This window comes from Chlorocebus sabaeus, chromosome 9, assembly GCF_047675955.1.
Source record: "Chlorocebus sabaeus isolate Y175 chromosome 9, mChlSab1.0.hap1, whole genome shotgun sequence".
In the NCBI taxonomy this organism is placed as follows: Eukaryota; Metazoa; Chordata; class Mammalia; order Primates; family Cercopithecidae; genus Chlorocebus; species Chlorocebus sabaeus.
In genome coordinates this window covers 25666974-25689186 of record NC_132912.1, presented here as the reverse complement: position 1 = coordinate 25689186, position 22213 = coordinate 25666974, and the positions used below count along the sequence as shown (strand labels likewise).

The window sequence follows — 22213 nt, the reverse complement described above, 5'->3', positions numbered from 1 at the left end:
TCCCCCTAATTGGGACAGTTTGATGTGGTAACTTCTCTACCTTCAGAGCTCTCCTGTGAGGTTGAAGCAAACTCACCTTCCTGGGGACTTTGCCTGGTAACTCAGCCTTGCTTACCTCACTTCCCATTCCTGTTCCACATCCCTGCTCACCTACCAGTTTTTCCTGGTAGCACATTCTGAAAAATCACTTTCACGTGAATCCTTGTCTCAGAGTCCATGTGCTGGTAGGCATATCCCAGTCAAGACAGGTGAGCCAGGTTACTATAGCTCAGTGATACCAGCTTTTCAGGTCATTTTATCTCCTCCACACCCACACTTTGATTCCATGATCACCAAACAGCTTCCAACTATAAATCCTCTTCTCAATAGTTTTTCTACAAAGAGAGAAGGCAGAAAGAACATTTCTAGCTCACTTTGGCAGTTTTATTTCACAGTGTACATTTGGAGCTCTGGATTATAGATTAGTCTCTCAAGTGCCATCAATGCAACTCTGGCCCCAAGCATCAGACCACGCCTGGGAAACTGACAAGTCATGTTTTAAAACCTGCAAAAGCTGAGAGGTTTTAGAACCACATTAGGTGTCACCTTGAGAGAACTTGTTTGGAAACCACTTGGCTTTCCTTGGTAGTTTCTCTATTGGATTACTCTGTAGTCACCAGAAGCTGCAGTGCTTGAATCTCCTGGCCAGGCAGAGTTGAAAACATGAGTAGTAAATGTTTCCCTCTTCTCCATGAGAGGGGTCCTCTCCCTTATTGCTATCATTTTAATGTTTGTCGCTTCCACAGCTCATGTTGAAATTTAATTCTTATTGTAGGAGTATAAAGAGGTATAAAGAGGTAGGATCCTTAAGAGGTGGTTAGGCCATAGGGCTCTACTCTCATGGGTTGAACTGGTGTCTTATAAAAGGGCAAGTTCCACCCCATCTTGCCTTCTTGCCTTCCACCATGTGAGGAAGCAGCAGACGCTTGCACCAGATACTGGCACCTTGGTCTTGAACTTCCCAGCCCCCAGAACTGTGAGCCAATAAATTTCTCTTTGTAATAAATTACCCAGTCTCAGTATTCTGTTAGAGCAGCATAAAATGAGCTTGGGCACCTATTCGGAGAAGTGGGCAACTTATTCAGTCAGAATTTTTAGAGGTAGACCCAAACACTGGGGTCAAGTTTCTTGGCTTGTGTGTTTTTGTTTATTTGTTTGTTTGCAACCTTTGCCTTCTCAGTTCAAGTGATCCTGGTGCCTCAGCCTCCCGAGTAGCTGGGATTACAGGCATGTGCCACAACACCTGGCTAATTTTTTCTATTTTCAGTAGAGACAGGGTTTCACCATGTTGGCCAGGCTGGTCTCGAACTTCTGGCCTCAAGTGATCCTCCCGCATCAGCCTCCCAAAGTGCTGGGATTACAGGCATGAGCTGCTGCACCCGGCTTTTTGTTTGCTTTTTGAGACAAGGTCCCACTCAGTCACCCAGGCTGGAGTGACAGTGGTATGTTCTCTGCTCACTGCAATCTCCACCCACTGGGGTCAAGCAATTGACCCCAGTAGCTGGGTCCTCCCACCTCAGCCTCCCAGTAGCTGGGAGGTTCCTTGGCTTATCGCGTCATTCATGAAATTCCTTACTTACATTCTGTGAGCTCTAACAGTTGTGGATTAAGAAGAGAAACACAAGTCTATTCTTGCGGATGCATTGAAAGTACGAAGTAAACACACAAACACAGACATCTGGGGCACGCTTGTCTTTGTCTCTCCTCAACAGGCAGAATCCCAATCTAATCTTTTGCTTCTGTGCAAAATTAGTATATAGGAAATGTTTTCTTTTAAGAAGGCTTACATTTTGATTAATAAGTTCCCTCTAAGATCTTTAAAGAGATTGATTATAATGATTAAAAAGTGTTTATAAGTCATATTATATCATATGTTTATATATATAAACATACATATATGTTTATAAATCATATTACTATATTTTCCCAAATATACTTTGCTTCACAAGAATCTTCGTTGAGTGGAAGGTACTATAAGTTTCATTCGGTTTTTCTATTTCTGTACAGAGGTGCCAAATTCCTGTGCAGCATTTAATTCCCTTACTTTCCTCTTAACCATCCGTTACAAACTGGTGCCCAGGTGAGGTCGTTCCCATGACTGAGAATGTGGGCTCATCAGCTGTCAACTGTCAGTCTAGAGAGATCAGCACTGAAGGAGGGAGCTGTCCTCAGCTATCGTGCTGAGCAGGGTCTCACCCTTTTGACAAAGGTTTGAAGTTTTGCTTTCTCGGCCTCTGCTTTTTGAGCTACACAATTCATGAACAGACAGCCGGCTTCCCCCTGCACTTCTGGGCTGGAACCACTGAGGGATGCTGCTGTACTGAGTTCCACCCTGGAGATACAAAACCGAAAGCTGGGAGAAATCAATGGTGATGAAATCACTCCCCTCTGTGTGTCTTTCCATTTCAGGTGACTGTTTTTCAGTGAAAACTCCAGACACTGACAACCATCATCTACAACCTGCCTCTTTCAGAGCCAGGTCAGAGGCCAGGGCAGGTGGGAGAAATGCTTTTTATTCTGCGGAGCTGCCTGTGCTGTGGAAAGAGATGCCAGAAATAGACCTGGGAAAAAGAGGAGAATGGGGACGTAGCAGATGCTTGGAGCCGTTTCTCTTGATAAATATATCTGTCCACTTCCCACTCTTGTCCGTGTCGCGGAAGGCCATTAGCACTTTATTTCTGTCTCTGTGGAGGCTCCGGGCCTGGCCCACCCTACCTCCCCTCCTGGAAGATGATCTCAAGAGGACAGGACTCCTGGGATGAAGGTCTGACATCATGAGTTATTTTTATCCCAGTGGATTGCAATATGGTAACAGCACATATCTTGTGGCCCCAGTGCTGACAAAGAAGAGACATTATCTCAAAGGTAAACTCCTTGATCTCAAAATGCCTCCCAAGGTATGCTATTTAAAGCCATTGCAAAATGAGTAACAAAAATAGACACATCTTGAGTGTGGCCTGGAGAACAATGTAATATGTTTTCCAATTTCCAAGTCACCACAAGAAGGCCTTAGGAAAAGACAGTCATATGTCTAGATGAGGTAGGCAGCCACTTGGCTAGATTAGAATTGAGGGCCAAGAATGGTGTCCTATCACTCCAGATCTATGCAAAGCTATCCTCTCTGCTTTCCTTACTCTAAAAAATTCTCTTACTGTGGATTCCTTTGGGTTCCATTTTGCTCTAAGAGGGGAAGCTAAGTAATGCAAGAAGCTGCAGCAACACCGAAGCATGATCCCTAACTGGAGAGCTGTGGATTTGAATGCAGTAAAAGGAAGAGAGTTAAAGGACAATGCAAACTATAGGACCCAGCAAGAGGCCACTCAACAACTGGCAGTATTTGGAGAAGGTTGGTGTAAGACCAGAAAATACCTGGAGCACCAAGTGGACACAAAAGACAAACTTCAGGCAACAGAGCTTCATGAAGCTGAACCTTGTGAAACTCTCAGTTTGGTTGGCCAGAACTGGTCAAAAACCAGCTCTGGAGTCAAGCAATCCTGAAGATAAGTTGGACCTGGCAGAAGTGATGAGTGGCCGTCCTGCAATCCAGGACTGCTCTTAGAATATAGTGCCTGTGTTTACCACCCCTCCCAGGCATCTGGGTGTCATCTCACATCCTTTAAACTCAGTGGGTTTTGATGTCAATTATTCTTAGCCTCTTTTCTCTTTAACACACCTAACAGATGACACTTCCATGCAAGGCACCTTCATCAGTAATGTGGCCACAGTGTTGGCAGTTACACAACTAAAAGAGGTGAGATGTCCTGAGTTGCTCTAATTCCATCTTTCTTGTCCTGAGTTGCTCTAATTCCATCTTTCTTGTCAGATTACTCTGTGGTGTGGAGAGAGAAACCATTTAAGAACAGCTGGTGTAGAAGATCAGGAATATGAAACAGTGTTTGGGAGCAAGGTTTTACTGGGAAAATTTATCAGCCTCTCTACTACAGGTCAATAAAAACTGACATTAAAATCTAATTGGGTTGGGCTTAATTTGAAAGTCTCTGTGAGACAGAATCATGGGTCTTGTCGTTTGCATGGAGATTCACTCAAATAGATGATGGTACAAAAGAAACACCCCAGGCCAGGCACGGTGGTTTGTGCCTGTAATCCCAGCACTTTGGAAGGCCGAGGCAGGCAGATGGTTTGGGCCCAGGAGTTCAAGACCAGCTTGGACAACATAAGGAGATCTCAACTCTACTAAAAATTAAAAAAAAAGAAAAAAAATTAGCTGGGCATGGTAGTGTGTGCCTGTGGTCCCAGCTACTTGGGAATCCCAGCCACGTGGGAAGTTGAGCCCAAGAGGTTGAGGCTGCAGTGAGCCCTGCTCACTGCACTCCAGCCTGGGTGACAGGGTGAGACTCTCTCAAACAAAAATCAAACAAAAGAAACACTCCAAAAAAAAAAAAAAAAAAAAAAAAAAAAAAAGAGCCAACTCCGGTTTATGACTCTGTACCCTTAGGTTGAATGTCAAGTTCATGGGAATCATCCGAGAAGCCGGGACAAGAGCTGCTGTTGACGGGAGGCTGTGAATTGTGCTTTTAGTGACTCGCTAAGCATAGAACACTGACACTCAGGGCACACTGGGTGCTGCAATTTCCAGAAGGGAAAGGAAATAAAAGGTGTTCACCTTCTATGTCTCAATTTTATCTCTTATTAACAGGAACAGCTGGATAGAGTATACAGATATGCTGCTGTGTGAGTCCCTGTGGAAGGGTACCTCCTGGGGATCGCGGGCAGGAAAAGTCCTTCAAGCACGGAAGGTTTGGAGGGGACTGATCCGACAGAGTCAAAGGCACTTATGCTGTTTCATTCAAACATTAGAGAATTTTTATAAAATCATATAGCAGAATTTAGGAATTTCTTAGAAAATCGATGGGACAGACACCAAACACCAAAATACGATCCCATTTAGTATGACTTTTTCATGCTTATTTCTCTCCTCTTTTCACTTACCAGTGAATAGTCACGTAATTATCCTACTAAACCAATCCATAAGCCTTCTTGACATTCAGCCCAGGGTTTTTAGCTCTAGGAAGGCTTCATTTCAATTCTGACAAAGTGGTCATTCCTCTTGGTGTTCTCATTGCTATTCAAATATCCAGTATTGAAAACACAGACTGATATCCTGCCAGCCTCTCATTTGATCACCCCAAGGTGAACAGATTTATGAGCTGTGACTATAAGATAATGAGGAGGCTTTTTATAAACTCTCTCTTAGAGTAATGCCAACAGGGGCACCAACTATATTTCAAATAATAACCTCATCTTGAGAATAAATGTACAGGCTCCCACAGAGTCTATCTTGAAGGAAAAATTCATTTGTTTGGTTAAGTTGTGGTCTGTATACTCATATGTCAATTTTATTTCTCTAAATTTACAAATTTCTGGACCTTGATGAGCATAGATATCTTTGGGGAAATGAACACTACATGCAGGATTTGAAAGACTTTATAAGTTAGAGTCCAACTTCTCTTTGAAGAAAGTCTCTCACGTAATTAAATGCGGTACATGAGGATTTTAGCCCTCTACACTAACTACAGTTATGAGACTGTTTTTTATGAGACTGTTAAATGCAGGTACAACATTCAGAGTTTAGGAGCTGTCTTTGGAGCCGGGCACCCCTAGATTGGAGTGGAGCCATTCACCAGCACTGGCAGGACCAACCGGAGTTTAGGATTGCTTGGCTCCAGAGTTGACGATTTTTACCATTTCCAGCTTCCAAAAAAATGGCATTTCATATGATTCAACTTAATTTTAAGTTTCACTGCCTTAAGCTTGTGCCTGTAATTATAACCATGAACCAATATTTAATTTTCGTAGGCAGGTGGTTACTGTAGTTAGTGTAGTACTACAGAACAGAAGACATATCCGTGATTTAAAAGTTCAGGAGTACTCTGCATGTTTTTGAGTCATTAGTAAATGTCATAAAGTACAAATATCAAAGCTCAGGTCCAAAGTAACCTACATGTTCTGTAAAGGTCTGAGTAATGTGGATACATGATAATTTCCCTACCATAAAAAACCGAAGAGTTATTCGCTCTGACCCCTCCCCCACACAGTGTTAAACTGGAGGCTGATGTTCATTTGACAATGAGTGTGAAAGTGAAATGATGACTCCCAGATATAATCACAGAGAGTTACACACAATACGGTAAATGCCTTTCAAAACCATTTGGTCTGCAGAAATTCTATTTGGCTTACAGTGAGACATCAATCCCATCAATTTTTATCTGTTGTCTATTTAAGTCTTCTTTATCCCACAAATTTTCTTTTGTTGAGTCACCTCCCAAGGCTGAGTGGAAATCAACTACCGCCCAGGGAAATTATACTCAGATATCTCATGAATTTGCTTTGTTATACAAGCATCTTAAGGACAAACAGAAAGGAGAAGTCAGTTGCAACTGGGCTCAGATTGAGTAATTGGTTTTAATTTTATTTTATGCTCCAAGGAAAAAACTTCATTTAAAAAACATGAGATCTTTTAGATTGTGTAGTACACTTTAATTTACTTCTAGTGAGATGATCATTTTTTCTCAAATTAAAAAGACAACGTTTTACTTTTGTTATTGATCTCTGTACAGACGAACTGACTAGTTAACAAAGATAATTTTGAATCTCAAAATTTACTCTAATGCTTTCCAAACTTTTATTTATTTGTTTGAGACAGGGTCTTGTGCAGTGACATGATCATAGCTGTCTGCAGCCTTGAACTCCTGGGCTCAAGCTATTCTCCCACCTAAGTCTCCCAAGTAGCTAAGACCAAAGGCACGCACCACCATTTCTGGCCAGGTTTTCATTTTTATTTTTAATAGAGGTGGGGTCTCTCTATGTTGCCCAGGCTGGTCTTGAACTCCTGGGCTCAAGCAATTCTCCTGTCTCGGCCTCCCAAAGTGCTGGATTATAGGCGTGAACCACTGTGCCAGCCACTCTCCAAACTGTCTTAATGCACTAGAGAAATTCTTTAACAGATCACAGCATAATGTATACTTGGGATGAAATAATTATTAATGAAACCATTAACATTTCAAACAGTATTCTTGATAAATGCACTTTTGGGGGCCTCTTTTTTATCAGATTGATTATATGAAGATTGCTTTTATTGAAGATATGGTTGGCAGAGGGATCGTGCAAAAACCAAGACAAATGGTAATGTCATTTTCTTCTTAACTTTTGTTGAAATTGTTAGCATTGTCATGGATGTATACACTTTTAGCAAAAATCTTTTCAAGTCAATTGTTTCTTTTGTAATGATCTATAATTAGATAAATATAATCTATAAATTCATTTCATTCAGCATGAATGCAAATTGCAATGCATCATCGTGCACTGAAAGATCACTGGTGCAGGGACCACCATCAGCTCCTATCTTGTGAGATTCCCTTTCCTACTTTATAGGAAATTCCTGGAGACCCCTATAAGATATCTAAATCATAGAATAATGAAGGCCCCAGCATCAGCTACTATTTTAAGTACTATTAAAATAAATTTTCTATTTTCTGATAAAGAGAGCTAATAGAAGTAGAATGCCAACATTTTTTCCTAAACTCAAATGAATGGTCCTATTAGATTACCAGCTCTCAAACGATGGTCCATGAGCCACTGGCATCAGAATTATTAGCAATAATTATTTTAAATGTAGATTTCCAGGATCTACTCTGGATGCATGTTTTCAAGTCTTTTAATGAGCAATCCAATGAGTAATTGTCATTTAATGATAATACATATCAATATATGTTGTTTGACAAACACTTTTCTAAAGCATTATGTATATTAACTATTTTTTTTCTTTTGTGGAGACAGGGTTGCCCAGGCTGGAGTGCAGTGGCACTATCAGTGCTTACTGTAGCCTCAACCTCCAGGGCTCAAGTAATTCTCCGGCCCCACCCTTCTGAGTAGCTGGAACTACAGGCGCATACCACCATACCTGGCTAATTTTTGTATTTTTGTTGTTGTTATTGTAGAGATGGGGTTTCACCATGTTGCCCAGGCTGATCTTGAAGTCCTGGGCTCAAGTGATTTGCCTGCTTTGGCCTCCCAAAGTGCTGGGATTACAGGCATAAGCCACCATGCCCAGCCTTGTATTAACTAATTTAATGTTTAGATCAACACTATGAGATATATACTGTTATTATGCCAGTTTCACAAATGGAGAAATCGAGGGAGAGAGGTTAAGTAACTTGTCCAAGGCTACATGCTGAGAACTGGCTGTGAAGTTAATTATAGTATCAACTTAACCAGGTCATGCAGTGCCCAGATTAAGCCTTATTTCTGGGTGTGTCTGTGGAGGTGCTCCAGATGAGATTAACATCAGCATCAGTAGACTCAGTAAAGCAGATGGCCCTGCCCAATGCAGGTGGCACCATCCAGTCCACTGAAGGCCCGAAGAGCACAAAAGGCAGAGGAAGGAAGAACTTGCCCCCCTTTTTGTCTGCCCCAGTATTTGAGCTGAGACATCTCATTCCACCTTCCCTGCCCTTAGTCTGGGCTTAGCACCAGTGGCCCCCCTGGCACTTTGAACTGGGACTTAATTAGACCACTGACTCTCCTGGATCTACAGCTTGCAGACAGCGGATCATGGGCTTCTCGGACTCCATAATCATGCAAGCTGATTCCTCCTCATAAATCTCTTTCTTTATTAAACCTAATTGCAGTTTTTGCCATTGAAAGTAAAGGCAAAAATCGCAATTACTTTTGCACCAACCTAATATACACACATGCATGCACACAGAGATAAATAGATGTGTGGGTAAGGCCTATTGGTTCTGTTATTTTGGAAAACCCCGACTAATACACTAGCAGAACGGGTTCAAAACACCCTTAGATAAATGAGTTCTTTAGATTATTCTTATGTGCACATTAGGTTTAAAACCACTGATTTACACTGTATTCTGAACACCTTAAAACTGATACATAGGCCAGGTGCGGTGGCTCACACCTGTAATCCTAGAACTTTGGGAGGCCAAGGCAGGTGGATCGCTTGAGTTCAAGAGTTTGAGACCAGCCTAGGCAACATGGAGAGACCCCATCACTACAAAAATATAAAAATTCGCCCGGCAAGGTAGTGTGCACCTGTAATCCCAGCTACTCAGGAGGCTAAAGTGGGAGAATAGCTTGAACCCAGGAAGTGGAGGTTGTAGTGAGACGAGGTCGTGACACTGCTGCAGCCGGGGTGACAGAGCGAGATTCTCTTTCAAAAATAAATAAAATAAAATAAAATAAAAATAAACAAAAATTGAAAATAAAATAAAATAAAATAGAACATATATAAAGAACATTCTTGATTTCTTGTTTCTGGGTCAAATTTTATGTAAGACCACAATAATGTATAATTATTAAACTGAATACAGATTAGTCCCTATGTTCCATGAAAGAGAAAACCAAATATGCCAAAAGTATATGCAGTGTTTGATATATTCATTTAGTTTATATATATATATATATATATATATATATATATATATAGTCAATAGGTATGACCATAATTGCAGTTTTGGTTTTTTTTCCCATTCAAGTTCTTTTAACATAAAAGAGGTCACACTGCTGTCTGAACGCACGTGTCATTTCTTAGCAAGAGTAATTGAGAACAAATGCTTCTCGAGCAATGTCCCTGGATCACAGAAACAGAAGGAAGGAAGCAGCCCTGTTCTGGGATGTTCTGTGCAGGTGGGGTCTATTTTTAGTCTCTCCCGCTATATGTGTCAGGTGGGAGTGTACACGGCAGCAGAATCGCTTAGCAGTGCGTAAAGGCAAAGTGCCCCATTAAAACCGGGGCAGCAATTAAAGCACAAAATTGTTGTCCCAGGGCTCCCAACTCAGCCAGGCTCTCTGTTTGGGTCTCACCTGAAGGTATGTCAGGGCTGGGTGCAGGGGTGAGATACATTCACTGATGTAGCTGCTGCCATGTAACCAAATATCTCGGTCAGTGGCTCTAAATTGCCACAGCATTACCACAAAAGCATGTTAAGAATACAAACCCTTAGGACTCACTTTCAGAAATTCTGATCAATGGAATCAGTATGTTACAAGGATTCCAGGGGATCCCAACGCAGGTGGACTGATCACTAAACATTGTGAAACACTGGTAGAGAAAAGAGTCGTTTATCACTAGAATGGATACAATTTGAACAGAAGATATAATTTTTATTTTACTTTTTTTACTTTTATTTTTGAGACAGAGTCTCGCTCTGTCACCCAGGCTGGAGTGCAGGGGCATGATCTCAGATCACTGCAGCTTCCGCCTTCTGGGTTCAAGCAATTCTCCTGCCTCAGTCTTCCAAGTAGCTGGGATTACAGGTGCATACCACCACGCCCAGCTAATTTTTATATTTTTAGTAGCGTTGGGGTTTCACCATGTTGACCAGGCTGGTCTCGAACTCCTGACCTCAAGAGATCCTCCTGCTTTGGCCTTCCAAAGTGCTGGGATTACAGGTGCACACCACTATGCCTGGCTAATGTTTGTATTTTTAGTAGAGACGTGGTTTCACCATGTTGGCCAGGCTGGTCTCGAACTCCTGACCTCAAGTGATCCGCCCGCCTCAGCCTCCCAAAGTGCCGCGGTTACAGACGTGAGCCACTGTGCCTGGCCAGATACAGTTTTTAATCATGGAAAATATTAGTTACCTAGAACAGCACAGAGATGGAGTACAAAAATTGGAGGAAATAAATAACCGGGTGTGGTGGCAGTATAGTCCTAGGTACTTGGGAGGCTGAGGTGGGAGGATCCCTTGAGATCAGGAATTTGAGGCTACAGTGAGCTCTGACTGTACCACTGCACTCCAGCCTGGGCAACAGAGCAAGACTCTGTCTCTGGAAAAAAGAAAAAAAAAATTGAAGGAAAGAGAATAAAACAAAGACTGAGGAAAACAGTAACTTCAGGGAGAGGAATAAGGTTCTTATTTTCTGCCTCTTTTCTTCAGTTGGAATCACAGGAGTGAATGAGGACAGACATTCGATACTACCCCTGGTAGTGTGATGCTTTTTGATGGCTAAAGCAAGTGGCCAGGCTGTTTCAGTGTCCTTGAGGGTGCCACTTTAGGGCCATGTCTTGATCACCATGCAGGGTCACATGGAGGTTGCACTTGGAAACAGTGGGAACAACCAGGGATCTTGGGAGGCTGACTTTGTAGTACTAAGAGGGTGGGGTGCCCTTGATTCTTGCATGAGGATGTGATCTGCTTGTGAATAATTCCATTAACTGGCAGAAAAGGGGAACCTGCTACTCAGGGATAAGAAAGAATGTATCCCTGATCCTGGTCCTCTCTATAAGGAGTGTTGTTTGGATGGAGGATCTTATTTATGGGTTCAGAGTAGGAAGAGGAACTTACAGTTAGGCCATTAGAGGCCTTCTCACTTTCAGATGTCAGGGGAACACATCAAATTTGTTTCAGGCCTTTCACCAGAGACCAGATGCCTATTTGTTTATGTTCTAAGAGCAAGGCTTGGGAGAGAGATAGGATGCTGGTCCTTCCTGTTGAAAGTCCTGGTTAGGTGCCTCCATTTTTACGAAAAGTCCTGTTATCAGATGTCATCACCTTTAAAGGCTATACTTTCACATATTTCTCACCCACACCTACGTTCCCAAGGAAAGTAATCTTGGCCTGTCAGCAGCTCAGATTTTCATCAAAAGTCTCCAAAGAAAGATCTGACATTTATGTAAAATTGAAAAATATGTTTCAGCCAGAAATACTAGAATTTACCCCTGGATAAAACTGGAGCTAAGAGACTTGCAGAGTGAAACGACATTGTTTTAACATCCTACACATTTGTAGTTTGGCAACAGGTCTCAGCTGACTTTCAGGGACACTAGAATAAAAAGCTCTACACACTTTGTTGCTGCGCTTATGGAAATAAGTGGTTAAGAATGCCATCTACCGTGTCACTCAGTGCTCTCTCTATTTTAAGTTTCATGTAAGAAATTTATTTCAAGCTTAAGTGTAAGGAAAAGATGTTCCTTTTGTTGATAAACTGGCATAACTTTTCTACAGATGCGCTAAGACATCTGGAGATCTGTTCCAATCTTTGTTTTTATTTATATATTGATTATTGATTATTTATTTGTTTATTTTTTTTGGAGACAGGGTCTTGCTCTGTCACCCAGACAGCAGTACAGTGTTGTGAGCATAGCTCGCTGCAGCCTTGAACTCCTGGGCTCAAGCTACCCTCCTACCTCAACCTCCCTAGTAGCTGGGACTACAGGCATAAGCCACCATACTCGGCTAATTTTTAATTTTTTTTTTTTTGTAGAGATAGAGTCTTGCTTTGTTACCCAGGATGTTTTGAGCCTCTGGACTAAAGCTATCCTCCCACTTCAGCCTCCCAAGGTGTTGAAATTATTGGCATAGGCTTGTCCTTGTCTCAATCATCAACCTGACCCTATCTTTCTCTTTGTTGACAGTTTCTCTAACTCTGACTTGTTTTTATGATATATATATAACTATGAATATTGTGTAATATTGCCTCAAATCTTTTGTGAAATTAGGTAGGTAGATAGGTAGAAAGATGGAGACACTACTTTTTTTTTAATTAAGGAAAATGAATTACTTCCCCTTAGCGTTTGTTCCTTTTATTTTTTCCTTCAAGCTGTACATATTTAGACACGTATAATGCTACACTGTTCTTCATTGCAGTATTTCTCTGCCTGTTGACTTTATTTACATGCATTTATTTCACTGTCGAGTGAAATAAACGACTGCTGCATTGTTTTAATCTTGGGTTTAGTGATGACCATGAGCAAGAGCTCCCATTCTTAGGTAAAAAATGTGAAAATATTTCACAAATGAGAAGGCACTGTGCACATTTTTTTTGTTTGTTTTTCACCAGGGGCATTTGCAGCAGTGCTCACCATCATTGAACTCAAATTTCTTTCTTTCTTTTTTTTTTTTTTTTTTTTGAGGCGGAGTCTGGCTCTCTTGCCCAGGCTGGAGTGCAGTGGCCGGATCTCAGCTCACTGCAAGCTCCGCCTCCTGGGTTCACGCCATTCTCCTGCCTCAGCCTCCCGAGTAGCTGGGACTACAGGCGCCCACCACCTCGCCCGGCTAGTTTTTTGTATTTTTTAGTAGAGATGGGATTTCACTGTGTTAGCCAGGATGGTCTCGATCTCCTGACCTCGTGATCCGCCCGTCTCGGCCCCCCAAAGTGCTGGGATTACAGGCTTGAGCCACCGCGCCCGGCCAGAACTCAAATTTCAAGCCTGGTGATACGAGCAATAGCAGAGCTGTTCCCTGTCTGTGTGTAATGTTTCATGACCTTGGCGTACATCTTCCTGAGACTCAACTTTGAACTGAAGTTTCTCTGGGGAGGATGTCCTCCAAATGGTGGCTTTCATAGTGCACTAACTGCCCCCTTTCCTTAGAGTTTATCTGTTGGTAATGTCACAAAGGATACATACTAAGTTTGGGGGGTGTCAAGAGAGAGACATATTAATTTTAAGATTTTTAAAATCCTCTCCACTAACTCCTGCATGACAGCTCTCAAACAGAACATATTCGCTTGGGTATTCATCCCAACACACACCCCATCTGTTGTCATGTCTCTAGGGCCGGATTAGATATATTGCATGATTAAATAAACAAATGAATCGCTTTAGAGTCAGAGTTCCATGTTAAACCCTCTTCGTTTTATTTTATTTTATTCTTTTTTGGATTTTAACTGGATGACAGCTTCAGTTTGTTGCCTTTTTTATGCTGTTTTCCTTTTTGCCGCTACTATGAGATTTAAACTAATTGAGGTTTATACCAACACAGTTTACAACACTCTAATAAATCAAATGTTTACAAGCCAAATGAAGTTTTAAAACTTGGTAGCTTAGAAATAGGTATTTAAAAACAGCAAGTAGATCCATAACGGGGATGAAGGAGGCAAAATATCCCAAAGATCAGATAATGTTCACTACGTATAGTTTTTATGAGGATTAAATAAGATAAATAGTACAAAGCACATAGAATACTTTCTGGTACATAATGTGAAGGTGAAATAAATTATAGCATAGTACGCTGTCTTAGCTGAGCACAAACTGATATTCAGTTTGTTATTTGTGAAACCAGCGGATTTCGAGTGTGGGTACCATTTTTGAGTTCTACTGGAAATTTCTATGGTGAAATATCTACTAAATTAATTGCATATTAAAGTAAAGCTAAAGGCTACAACTTGGAAATCAGTGACAATGCCAGATAGTCAAGGGACAGCAAGGATGTCTGAAGTGGACCATAATGTAGAAGAATGGTTAAAAACACAAGCCTGCAAGGGAAATCAGCAGCTCTGGGCTTGGAGAAAATTTTTTAAAGCATAGACCTTTCTCCAAGGAGGAAGAAGTCTAATAAGAGAAGAAAGATGATGGACAAACAAAAACTTGGATGCAATAAAGAATAAATGTAAGCGGTTCCACACTAGAAGGTGGGGAGGTAATTAATGGGTAAGTTTGGTTAGGGGAATTTCAAAATCATGGACCTTTCATGGAATTCTTTCTTGCTTTCAACTGTTTTGACCCATGAGTATAAGAAAAAGAGAATAGCCTTCTGAGTATGTTGATTTAGACCTTGTATATCTTAACATGCTAACTGGCACAGCTGAGCTCCAAATGTATTTGTCTTAGTCAAAAAATATTGCTTTCACTGTGGTGTCTTCTGGGCAACTGTGTTCTGTTTTGATCTTTCCTTGACCCGAATTTATAGTCATTGAATTTTAGAGTCACTGAATTCAACCTGAAGGTAAGCTTGTCTGATATCCCCATTTGGTTAACAGCAAAACTTTTGGATAAAGTAGATTTGAATGAAAACCACTGGTTCACTGCTCAGAAACCTTAGACAAGGTAATTAAGTTCTCTTAGCCTTGACTGCACAACTAAATAAAAAATAAACTAAATAAAAACATTACTAGCGCAGTCATTCTCATAAATGGACATGATTACTATTCTCTTTAGGACTCTATTCTCTTTAGGACCCAGGCAGACTAAGTGATTTTTTCAAGCCCACATAGCTAGTTGTGGAATTCAGAGTCATATCAAGATTCTCAGACAGGAGCTATTACCACTACATAGTATTAGTCTTTGGATCCCCAAAAAGATTCTTTCATTTCTCAAAAAAGAAAAAAGGAAAAAGGAATCTCTCTTCTGACTTTCATGCTATCTGAATTTTTTTTCTAAGCTCAGTTAATGATTATTATTCTTGGACGTGTACTTCGAGAAAATCTACTTCAGAAGAAAAGCTACACTTTTGTGGCAGAACAGAATAAAAGGTGTACTTGTACCTTGTAGGTGTACAGTGAACTACTCAATATTCCAAAGAAAGGAGAACAGTGAGAGAACGGGAGAGCAAGATGAGTGTGTGTGTGTGTGTGTGTGTGTGTGTGTATTTCCCCAATTTTTTGGGCTCCAACTCTGTGCTCAGGCACTGTACTAGGTATTTACAAATGTTATCTCATTTAATCTTTGCCATACTCTGAAAGATAGATACTGTATGGTTACAAAAACCTGAGGCTCAGAGAAGTTAAGTAATTCACCAAAGCCACAAAGCTTGAAAATGACAAAACCAAGATTTAAATCTGGTCTGTCTATGCCCCAAACTTACAGTAATAATGAATGAATTACATTGCATGCCTCTATTGCCTACCTGAAATGAGTACTAAATGGAAATTGTACTTGAGAAAGTCTCATTAATAGACCTATTGAACATGCAACTTTACATAAAGGAATAATGAAAACCACCAAGCAAGAATCAGATTTACTGCCTCTTTATTTGTACACATAATAACTTATTTAAACAAAGACAAATAACAATAACCTTTTTTTTTTTTTTGAGACAGAGTCTTGCTCAATTGCCCAGGCTGCAGTGCAGTGACACGATCTCAGCTCACTGCAAGCTCCACCTCCTGGGTTCATGCCATTCTTCTGCCTCAGCCTCCCAAGTAGCTGGGACTACAGGCACCTGCCACCATGCCCAGATAATTTTTTTTGTATTGTTAGTAGAGACCGGGTTTCACATGTTAGCCAGGATGGTCTCGATCTCCTGACCTCATGATCCACCCACCTCGGCCTCCCAAAGTGTTGGGATTACAGGCGTGAGCCACCATGCCCAGCCAATAATTTGTTTATTTTTATTTAAATAACGTGTCTATTTGGACACAAAGTTTATTAAATGGATCCTTCCCCTTTAAGCATCCCCTCTTACTTGTCTGATTAGCATAGCTGACTGCTGTGCTACATCTGAACACAAAGTTGAGTTCTGAGAAGGGAGAGTTAAATGAGGAGAACGCTAGCTATCCTCCAAAATTCATCTCCCCTTCTTATATGTTAATGCAGCAATATCATGGCTATCCAGTTCGATTATATGTTCTAGTCTACCTTGTAGTAGGGATGACCACGTGACTACATTTTCACTAACAAAGGGTGAGCTTGGGACTTAATCCATGTGGATGTTCTCTTCTCCAGTTTATTTTACCCCTTACAACTGGCTGTTCTGGAAGAGAAAGAAAAAGTGGCAGAACAACAAATATATGAAAAAAGGCTCAACTTCAGTGATTAGAGAAATGCAAATTAAAATCACAATGAGATACCATCTCATACTAGTCAGAATGGCAATTATTAAAAAGTCAAGAAACAACAGCTGCTGACAAGGTTGCAGAGAAATAGGAATGTTTTTATACTGCTGGTGGGAGCATAAATTAGTTCAATCATTGTGGAAGACAGTGTGGCCATTCCCCAAAGATTTAGGACCAGAAATACCATTTGACCCGGCAATCCCATTACTGGGTATGTACACAAAAGAAATCATTCTATTATAAAGATACATGCACGGGTATGTTCATTGCAGCACTATTCACAATAGCGAAGACATGGAATCAACCCAAATGCCCATCAATGATAGTCTGGATAAAGCAAATGTGGTACATGTATACCATGGAATTCTATGCAGTCATAAAAAAAGAATGAAATCATGTGCTTTGCAGGGACATAGATGGAGCTGGAAGCCATTTTCCTCAGCAAACTAACACAAGAACAGAAAACCAAACACTGCATGTTCTCACTTCTATGTGGGAAGTGAACAATGAGAACACATGGACACAGGGAGGGGAACAACACACAGTGGGGCCTGTCAGGGATGAGGGGAGAAGGAGAGTATTCGGAAAAATAGCAAATGCATGCTGGGCTTAATACCTAGGTGATAGGTTGATAGGAGCAGCAAACTACCATGGTACACGTTTACCTATGTAACAAACCTGCACAAACTGCATTTGTACCCCGGAACTTAAAATAATAAGAAAAGAGAAAAAGAAACTACATAACTACTACTAAGAAAAGTGGCAGCAATCCAACTTTGATCATGTAGGGGTTGTATCTAAGGGGTTATGACCTGATGGCTTGAGAGGAGGTTTAGAAAGAGCTGCTCTGCTTACCATGCACTGCTAACCTTCAAACTGATAGCTGACAGAGAAATTTCCATATACTTCAAGGTGCTGTGTTTTATGGTCTCTCTCTCTTTTTCTTTCCTTCTTTCTTTCTTTCTTTTTTTTTTTTTTGGCAACTGTTTAGCTTTATCATAACTAATACAGGGATAAAACAGTTGGGTAAGACTCCCTGGAGAAAGAGACTTGAGTTGGACCTTGAAATATTTATTGAAGATTAATCCAATGGAAAGCAAAAAGGCAAAGACAGAGAAGAAAAACTCTTCTTTATATGTGGAGTAGGAATTAGACATTCCCCTGTCCATTATAAAGTAGAACAATAAAATCTGTCCTTGGCGGGAGACTTACTTTATGACAAAATAAAATTGCTTAACAAAGTAAAAAAAGATACTCTAAATGCAAATATACAATAGAAGTATGTATTTTTAACTCTTATTAAAGTGTCTAGACCTGGTTCCCTGTACATTATGGGGAATTTTTAGTGGAAGTAATGGAGTTCTATTTGGGATTATATACAATTGTAGGATAAAACCTACTTTAGTTCTATTGTACAGTTGGAAAAAAGCACAAGCAATTACTATTTGACTGTATTTTCCACATCCTTAATTATGTTACGCTTTACATTTTATCTTTTTGAAAACAAATGTTTTGCTAGAGCCATGATGGAGTAACTGGTACCAGATTTAATATCCTACCATAAACAACTAAAAGCTGTTTTCAGACATTGGACCAAAAGCAGTATAAGATGGATATCCTTGAAAGAAGAGAAACGAGAAAATGAACCTGACCATTACCCTGGCTTTCTGCCTGGAGGCTCTTTCTGGGCAGTCATCCAGGCAGGAGAAACTTAAGGAGAACATGGTCTTTTCGAGTTGAGAAAATAGCGATCAGAGTCTGCAGGGGTTGAGGTGACTGGAATACGCAGTGTGAAGAACCAGACAGGAAAAGGGTATGCAGAGAAAGGGTTCCATATACAGGTAGGGAGGTCACCTTAGTATTGTGGAGTACTCAATGGCACATGCAAAGGGTAACATTCCATGAGACTGAGAAAAGAATGGGATGGGATGTGTATGCTAAATAATTCCCACAGCTCACACAGGGTGGGAGGAGATGTTCATCTTTCAACCAGTCAGAGTGAAGTGAACAACCGGAACATTCAGTAGAGTCCCTTGAGAAGAAATGGTTTAGAAGTAGAGTGAAATGATACCTAAGGTAAAGGCAACATTATATCTGCCCCAATATAGTTTTGAAACAAGCCTCAAAATAATTCAGCATATCCTCAAGTAATTTTAGTGCATTTGAGAAAAAGTCCAACACTCTTTAAAGACAACAAAATCTAGCACTCAACATCATACCAGTCACTAAGCTTAGCTTCCAATAAAAGTTTACTAGGCACATGAAGGAGCAATAAAATGTATTCATAATTTGCAGAAAATATGTCACTGATCCAGAAAAGACAATGATGATATTAACAGACGAGGACCTTAAAATATTTATTGTAAATACATTAAAAGACTTAAAGGAAAATATAAATATCATGAGGTAATATATGGGAAATATAGTTTTAAAGAAACTAATAAAATTTATAGAGCTGAAAAACACAGTATTTCAAATGAAATTTTTACTGGATGCAATAAACAGCAGATTGAACACTAAAAAAAAGCAGGCGAGGCGCTGTGGCCAACGCCTGTAATCCCAGCACTTTAAGAGGCCAAGGCAGGTGGATCACAAGGTCAGGTGATGGAGACCATCCCGGCCAATATGGTGAAACCCCATATCTACTAAAAAAAAAAAAAAAAAAATTAACCGGGTGTGGTGGCGTGCACCTGTAGTCCCAGCTACTCGGGAGACTGAGGCAGGGGAATCACTTGAACCCAGGAGGCGGAAGTTGTAGTGAGCTGAGATCGCACCATTGCATTCCAGCCTGGCAACAGAGTGAGACTCCATCTCAAAATAATAACAATAATAATAATAACAACAACAAAATAATAAAAAAGCAGTGAAGTTGAATACATAGCTTTAGAAACTATTCAAATGGAAATAAGAGAGGATAAAAAGAAGTAAAACAACTATCTCAGTTACTCATGGGATAGTATCAAGCAGTGAAACATGTGCAACTTCAGCCCCATAAAATCGAGCTGTACAGAAAACATCTTTTTAAGTTACAGCCAAAAAAGTATAAATTTGATTACAACCACAAAGCCACAGATCTAAGAAGCTCAACAAATTCCCAGCAGAATAAACACCCATAGAAAACTAAACCACGGCACGCCACAAATCGTTTAAAAATACTGAGTAAGAGAAACCTGAAGAGCAGCCAATTGCTGGGGTATAGGCGTAGTGTACAGGGGAACAAAGATAAAAAATAAGGCTGTGGCTATTTACAATCAGGCTAGAAGACAGTGGAACATTTCTTTAAATGTTAAAACAAATAAAAACCATCAACCAAGAATTTTGTATGTGCAAAAATATCTTTCAAAAATGAAGACAAAATAAAGGATTTTTTTCAGATAAATAAGATGCTCAGATAATTTATTAGCAGAATATCTGCCCTCTAAGAGTTTCTTCAGGCAGAGGAAAATGATACCAGATGAAAATATTGAAAAGTGAAGAGTGTAAGAAATAATAAATATGTAGTACATTTTTATTTCTTTTTATATTTTTAAAAATATCAAATATTTAAGGCAAAAATATTAACACTGTAGTTATTATTAGGTTTATAACATATGTAGAAATAATATGTATAACAACACAATGGCCAGGGAGAATTGAATTATCATTGAAAGTAGACTCTAATAAGTTAAAGATGCATATGAGAAACCCTAAGGCAGCCATTTAAAAAATATCAAAAGAGTAAACCTAATAAACTAATACATGGATAAAATGGAATACTAAAGAAATATAATTAATCCAAAAGAAGGCAGCACATGAGAAAAGAAGGAAGGAAATACAGATGCTACAAATAGAAAACAAATGGTAAGACGATACATTCACCATATTGAGACCTTCACTAAATATACATGGTCTAAATATTCCTGTTAAAAGCACAGATTGTCAGTCTGGATAAAAAGGCAAGACCCAACTATAAACTATCTACAAGAAACATACTTTAACTTAAAAAGACACAGACAGGCTAAAAGTAAAAGGATGGAAAATATTTACCATGCACATATGAGTGATAAGAAAGTGGGGGTGGCTATATTAATATTAGTCAAAGTAGACTTTGGGTCAAGAAATACTGCCAGACATAAAGGAGATATTTTATACTGATAAAGGAGTTCATGCTTGAATAAAATATCATATTTCTAAATGTGTGTGCACCTTGCCTAAAAATAAAGCTTCAAAATACATGGAAAGAATTAAACAGAACTAAAAGGAGAAATAAATATACATAGATAATTGTAAATTTCAACAAATCTCTTTATGTTATTCATTGAGCAGGTTGACAAAGAAAATCAATAAATACTTAAAAGTCTAGAGCAAAATTGTCAGTCAACTTAGCCTAACAAAAGTAGAATGTATATTTCTCAAAGTTAATGTAGAATATTGACCAGGATAAACTGTTGAGCTGTAAAATAAATCTTAGCATATATAAAAGGATTGAAGTCTTATAGAAAATATTCTTTGATCACAATGCAATTAACTAGAAATTGGAAGCAGAAACATATCTTTCAGATCTCCCAAATTTTGAAATTAAACAACACACATTTGAATAGTTCATGAGTCAAACAAGAAATAACAAGGGAAAATCGGAAAATAAATTTTAAATTGAAAAATAATAGAAAACTTAATGCATCAAAATTTGTAGGATGCAGGTAAAGCAGAATGTAGAAGGAAATTTGTAACTTTTAAATACTATGTTAGAAAAAAAGAGCAGTCTCGTGATTTAACCTCATACTTTAGGAATATAGAATAAAAGAACAAACTAAACCCAAAGTATATACAAGGAAAGGAAAAGCAAAAGTAAGAACAGAAAAATCAATGAAACAAAACACGAACAGAGAAAATAAACGAAAGAGAAAGAAAAAGAAAATTCTGTAAAATATTAATAAATACATTTCTAGACAGAAAATTAAAAATGAAATTATATGAATTAGCAATATAATAAATGACAGAGAAGACATCACTACAGATCTTCTTTATGTTACATGAATTATTAATGATTTTATGCCAATAAGGTTGACATCTTCAATTAAATAAAAATTCCTTTAAAAATTATCAAAATTTACATAAAAAGAAATAGAAAAAGTTAATAGCCCTTACACATTAAATAAATTAAATTTGAATTGAAAACATTCCCACAAAGAAAATGTCAGACCTGGATGGGATCGTTGGTAAATTCTATCAAATATTTAAGAAAGTAATAATACCAATATTTTATAAGACGTTTTGTAAAGTAGAAGAAAAGAATTGTCCCAGCTTGATTCACAAGGTCGACATTTCCAAAAATAGGCAAACATTGTGCAAGAAAACTAAATTACAGACCAATATCCCTCATTAACATGCATGTAACATTTCTTAACAAAATATTTAGCAAATTGAATCCAGTGGTATATAGAAAAATAACATGTTATAATCAAGTGGGTTTTATTCCAGGAATGAGAGGTCAATTTAGTGTTTGGAAACCAATGTAGTTACCATATTAACAAAATAAAGGAGAAAAAAATTACACAAGATTATCTTAATATATGCAGAAAACTATCTGACAAAATTCTCTAAGAACTTTCAGAAAACTAAGAAGAGAAGGTAACTTTCATAATATGGTAAAGGATAATGATAA

At 39.1% G+C, this 22213-nt stretch overlaps 1 pseudogene; it reads left to right on the top strand.

Moving 5' to 3' along the window:
- Positions 1-3267: 3267 nt before the first annotated feature.
- Positions 3268-22213, top strand: part of LOC119618771 (GPN-loop GTPase 3-like) — a 33518-nt pseudogene continuing 14572 nt past the window's right edge.